Source organism: Bubalus bubalis, chromosome 6 (assembly GCF_019923935.1).
Source record: "Bubalus bubalis isolate 160015118507 breed Murrah chromosome 6, NDDB_SH_1, whole genome shotgun sequence".
Lineage (NCBI taxonomy): Eukaryota > Metazoa > Chordata > Mammalia > Artiodactyla > Bovidae > Bubalus > Bubalus bubalis.
In genome coordinates this window covers 18,361,819-18,367,930 of record NC_059162.1, presented here as the reverse complement: position 1 = coordinate 18,367,930, position 6,112 = coordinate 18,361,819, and the positions used below count along the sequence as shown (strand labels likewise).

Here is a 6,112-nt window from a genome sequence, read left to right as displayed (position 1 = left end):
GAACTTTGTGATCATGCCCATCTTGAGTGGAGGAAGTCAGTGGGGAGAAAGTTTGAACATTGAAAGCTTGTGTCCCCAGGCTCAGCGGGAACCCAGTGGGGCCTCTGGGTTACTGGGAACTCCAAGCCCTGAAAGTAGAAACGCTGCCAGGCCACGCCCCTCTGCAGGCACCCAGGCCTCAGCTCCCTCTAGCTCCTCCAAGGGCTGTGTTGGATGTTTGTTCTACAAAGGTAGCCCCAGCTGGCAGAAGAGCTGACTTGGGACCTGACCCAAGCCGCGTCTTGTTTCCCTGGCTTCAGCCTGAATGTAGCAGTAGGAAGCTTTCTTTGGGTCTCTGCTACTAACAGCCGCAGTTATGGGATAGGGCAAATCCTGAGACTTGCCTGATACATGGGTAACTCCGTGGAAGCCTCAGGTATCGGTTAAGCCAAGTCAGGTGGCGAGGCTCATCCAGCAAGAGCCTGTGGTTAGGCTGCCACCTAGTGTTGAGCTGGGTGTACAGCAGAAAGGCCTCTACAGGGCACCCAACCTGAGGGGCTGACAGGCAAGAAAGAGGGAAAACCAGAAAATCTGAAAGAAGCCAGGCTCCTGAAAGGCCCCAACCACCCCAGACCAGACGGAAAATGCATTTCGGGCGAAGACAAACGATGAAGTCAGCTTGCAGCCTGAGGCCAAGAAAACTAAAAGCGCACTTTTACAGGTAACAAGACACTTTTTCCTATGCTGCTTCTCATTGGATTCTTTGCGTTAGTCATGATCACTTTATCTATTTTACAGATGTGGCTTATCCCTGGACATTTCAAAAGATTTGTCCACATCAGCTGTCTGTTAAATGGCAGAGCTGGGATTTGAGAAGGGGTTTTCAGACTTTGAGAAATGGGGTGGGCAATGAAGGGCGCTGAGTTTCATTTCAGGAGCAATGGGAACAGTCCAGGCAGATGGAAGCAAGACATGCGGAGCATCTGGGCAGAACGGAACCATACGGACCTGTGCCTGGTTGCCCTGAAGGTGAAGAGTGAGGCCAGGAGGTGAGGAGCCTCATCACGGGCCAGATGTCTGCAAATGCCCGCTGGGACTGAAGTCTGCAGTGAGACAAGCTCCAGCGAGTCTGCGCAGGAGCCAGGGAGGGGTCGGCACTGGGCTCTGGGGCTTGGAGAGGCGGAACTAAGGGGTGATTGACAGGACGGCCAACGACAGGCCCAAGGAGCATTTGGGCTGCTGTTGGCAAGGGGGGACGGAAGACCCAAGCTTAGAGAAATGCACCAGCAAGTAGATGGGGCCCTGAGAACAGGCAACAGCGGGTATCTGAGCTGGGGCCTCTCTTGATAAGATTACAGGAGAAGGGAAAAACTCAGCCAGCTCACGTGCTAATAGGTACCAGCTAGGGAGGGAGACCAAGGGCCCCAGGGGATGCTATTTGCCTTGGGTGGGCAGAACTGTCTGCAGTTCAGAGCCCCCAGGTGAGAAATAGCAAAATATTTTCTTCTAAAAAAAATGTTTTCTTCTCACAGGCCTGGACCATGTCAGTAAGGCATGGGGTCAGCTCCTGGGAGAGCAGGCAGCAAATCACTGTTGAGAATAGGAAGATGGAGTCCTGGGTTGTCCACTGGGCAGATTCAATGCTATAGATAAGGAGTGTGTGCCTGGTATAGCTGTCCACGTCTACTACTTCTAATTACTCTTGCTTTGCTTTCCTCCTGGTTTGATAAATGAAGTTCCTTAAAAAAAAAAAAAACAAAAAAAAACCCACCAATATATATTGTACACACACACACACACACACGACACCCCTCTCCTCTATTTTTTTTCTAAGCAAGAAGGCAGAGTCATTGGTTCCCATGCAGGGCAGCCTAACTAAAGGGACAGAACTGCTCTAGGGGCTCAGGCCTTAGGGTTCTAGTTGGAAAGGAGGTGAGCTGAGGTAGGAGAAGGCAATTTGGGAAGAAGCCTGGCAACAATGGGTCTGTCTTGCTCGTGGTATCACTGCCCTGACAATGCCCCCCGAGGCTTCTGTAGTCCTGCTCCCTCCACCCTCCCATTGCCCCTACCAGCTTCACTTCTTTCCACACATACTCAGTACCTCCCTGCTTTCCCATTCACAGCTAGTGACTAACTAGGTGGATAGCAAATTGAAGCCTATTGGCAATCTATCAATTAATATTAATCAGCAATTGTGTTCCTGAAATTGTTACCACTCCCACTCAGATTGTCTCAAAATCTTTTTAATAAAAATCTAGCTGTATAAGATGGGCCCACTATGGGAAGGTCAGGAAATATATAATATACATCATATGGTCTTTTCAATGAATTAAAAAGAAATGAGCTAAATCTCCTCTTTGATGACTGGTAAGCTCTTCCCGCTTCTCTTCCTAGCCGCTGACTGGTCTTGGTGCTCTGATGCCTTGTATGTGGTGAGGGCTCAGTCAACACTCGTGGGTAGCTGATTGTTGACTGGTGCCCAGTGCTCACCAAGTTTCGTATAAATATTAGAAACTCTGGTGTGTGTTGGAGATGGCAGCTGGCCTGTGGCATGCCGGCAGGGGAACTGGCTGGATTCCATGCAGACTTGTTTTTCCCAAGTTAACCGATGGCTTCCTGCCATGACAACAAGCTTAGCCTTGCAGGATGTGGGTCTGGGTGGTGCTCCTGGATTTCTGAGTGTGAGTCCCTTCTGGGAGGGGTTAGCCTCTTGACAATCAGATGTTGAGGACCTACTGTGTGCCAGGCACTGTGTGGGCTACTAGGCAGATAAGGAAGCAGGATTTGAAAACTCACTGGAGTGCAGCTTGATAAATGTGGTCCCCCACTGAGGGAGCAGAGTGGGATGGCTCTGGGGCTGAGTCACTCCAGGAAGGCTTCTCAGAGAAGGTCGCCTGAGAGTTAGAACTTGAAGTGTGAGTAGAGTATGAGTAGACTAGGGATCATTGGTCGAGAGTAGAGAAGCTACTAGTAACCTGGGGATATAAGAGCCTTAAGTGTGTTCCAGGAACACCAGGAGGAGCTTCTGTGGCTTACATTTTCAAATCTAAGCTGAAGGGTCTCAGAGCCCCTGTGAGGCCCTCTCCCTTGCTTTTCTATGGGCTGATTTATCAGGAAACAGCCTCTTGTGCTGTCCAGCCCCAGTTCTAATGCCCCCTTCTTAAACCTTGGGGATTATCTAGACACATGTGGCTGCTCCCACCTGCACTCTCATCCACTCTGTGATGGCTCTGTACACACTTGTCACTGTCTTGTGTGTGTGTGTGTTTGTGTGTGTTAGCTGCTCGGTCATGTCAGACTCTTTGTGATCCCATGAACTGTAGCTCACGAGGCTCCTTTGTCCATGTAATTCTCCAGGCAAGAATACTGGAATGGGTAGCCATTCCCTTCTCCAGGGATTGAACCTGGGTCTCCCACATTGCAGACAGATTTTTTACCATCTGAGCTACTGTCTAAGGTTCTGTTTTCTCCCCTAGACTGCGTGCTTACAGGCAGGAACTGTGCTAGGATCATCCTTGCACGCCTAGCACCTGACAATGGACCTCACATCGGACACATATTGCACACATGTTTAATTCTTTAGTTTGTTCTGTGAACACATCCCAGTCACTCAGCGGACCCTGGCTCAGTTTCCCCCTCTAACCTCATTAGGGATGAAGGTAGGACTCTAAGGAGTCTGATGCAGGGTGACAAGGTCCAGGGCACATTGTCCTCATCAACCCCAATTAGTGCTTGATTGAGAAGGTCACAATCTTGGCTTATGTTATGAGAGTCCATTGTTTAATTGATTAAAACAAGTTTTCAGTTGGCAGCTTGGCAAGTGCATACCGCACTGCCTCTCCCACTCTACCCGTAGGGCAAGAATGTGGCAGACTGAGGCAGCAAATGCTCGGAATGCCTTGAAGATCCTGTTCCAGCAGGCCAACTGGGACAGGGAGGACCCCAGTGAAAAATGTGACCTGATTACTGGAAACCTTTGTTCCCAGGATGGGCCTTGGGAACCTGCCCAGTTTTGGAACCAGCTGTCAATCAGCCCACCAGGGACCAAGGGAAGATGAGAAGCCCTGGGCCCTGCCCTGTTGCAGCATTGACCCCATTCAGGAACGTGGACCTAGCCCTTTCATACCTGATTTTTCAGCCAAAGAATAAGGACATTTTTATAAGTCCTGTAAAGGAGTTTCATGATGATATCCTTCCAAGGAAGAGTCGATGGGTAAATGGCAGAGGGGTGGGAATATGGACGGACAGATAGTGAATCCTAAAATGGTTAGACAAGTAGATGGTAGAGGAAGTGGATGGACAGACGGGAAATCAGCCTGCACTGATGGCCTTCCCAGAGACGCAGAGCCCTCCAGTTGTTGATATTGGTGCTGGCAGGTGCTGCTGTACCAGTACCTTGGGTACTGAAGGCTTGCTATGCGCAGTTGAAGAGCTAAATATAAAAGGGGTAGCTGAGATGGTTGGATTGTATCACCGATTCAATGGACATGAACTTGGGCAAACACTGGGAGATGGTGAAGGACAGGGAGGCCTGGCACGCTGGAGTCCATGGGGTTGCAAAAAGTTGGACACCACTTGGCGACTGAACAACAACAACATATCTTCCATTTGTTTTTCAGGAAATGGCAATGAATTGAGGGCAGCTGATGCCTCTTCAAAGATTTGCTACTTTTTGAGACTTTCAAGCATGAAAATGGTTTATCCTCCCCTCTCAGAATTGATGGGGAGGCCAAATAGGACAGAGTGACATAAGCAGCAAACAGAGCACCTTAAGACAACACACCCATTAAAGTAACATAACAATCAAGGAAACAAGACTGCAAGCAGCTTGGGAAATGGAGAGCAAAAGAATTAGCTTCATCAAGCCATCGTTCTAGAGCAGGCTTGTTGTTTGGTGTGGCTGCGTTTTGTGCAGGGATTGTACGTAGCTGCACGTGTCATCCACATGCCCACACTCTAACCTCCTCTCTCCACCTAACATGATGTCATGAGCATTTTTCTGTGTTGCTACACAGTCTGTATAATTACTCTAAATGACTGTACAATATTCCACTCATTATACCACTGCTGAATATTTAGGTTGCTTATATTTTTTTCCTTTGCTCAATTTTCATGAATTAACAAATGTAAGGTGTTTCCACCCAGAAGCTTGCAAAACGTAGACACAGAGTAGATGCTTTTTGTCTTTTCCATCTCTCTCCTTCATGTGTATCTTTGTCCCTGGGCTTTTCCTTAGGATAAGTGTTCCTTAGGGTTCAGGGGTATGACTCTCCACACATACTGCTACCATATTGTTCCATTAATTACAACGACAATTTAAGAAAGCAGAGGTCTGCAAGTTTAACTAATCTGCCCAGGGTCCCTGTCTGTTCTGTTTTCTTCTTTTCCCCCCAAGGTCTGCTCCAGTGTCTGGTGCATAGAATGACTTCAATAAACATTTGCCGAATGAAGTTTTTAAGTGGGAGCGTCATGATTCCAACCCAGATCTGTTTCACTACAAAGGCTATGCTTTTTACCTTAAACCTTGCTGATAGCTCTTGATGTTCATTTGAGTGAGGGGTAGAGATGGGAGTGTTGCCAAACCTTTGAACTCAGGCTTAGTGTAACACCTATTCAGGCTCAGGGTGAACATGCCAGAGCTGTGATGTGCTGTGGGTGGGAGTTTTGGACCCTAATAATAGTTACCCAGAGCTGTACCTTGCTTGACTTTTTCCTGAGATTGCCTATGCAGCAGACCTATTAGATAGCTCTAAAAATGATGCCATAGAGAGCAGTCCTAAGGCCTTGGTGGCCACATTGTATTCGGAGGGTTTGCTGTTGTCTTGGGTCTGTGTGACCTCATTATGCATTTACAAAAACGCTGACCTCATTGGAATCACTAGCTAAAATCCAACTTCGTGAGCTGAGGTGGCAGAGTGACCCCTTGGACTGAATTTTCCTTGGCCCTATCCTTCCTAGTTTCATCCCAAAGAGCAACAGCCCCAGGAATCTTGAGTCTTTCCTGAGGTCATGTCATAAAAACACATCCTGGCATAAAGCTGAAATCTGTCCCATTTCTGTTGCATAGGATGTATGTGTTGAGTGTCAGGATGGTTCTTCGAAGATCCTCTAAAAAATAAGGTCTGTCCACTGA

At 48.1% G+C, this 6,112-nt stretch overlaps 1 long non-coding RNA gene across 1 annotated transcript; it reads left to right on the top strand.

Annotated features, from left to right (window-relative positions):
* LOC123334234 lies at positions 1–5,693 on the top strand. Its single transcript, XR_006552063.2, has 3 exons — positions 1–700; positions 915–1,028; positions 4,599–5,693. It is a non-coding gene; the product is annotated as an uncharacterized LOC123334234 (long non-coding RNA).
* Positions 5,694–6,112: the final 419 nt, after the last annotated feature.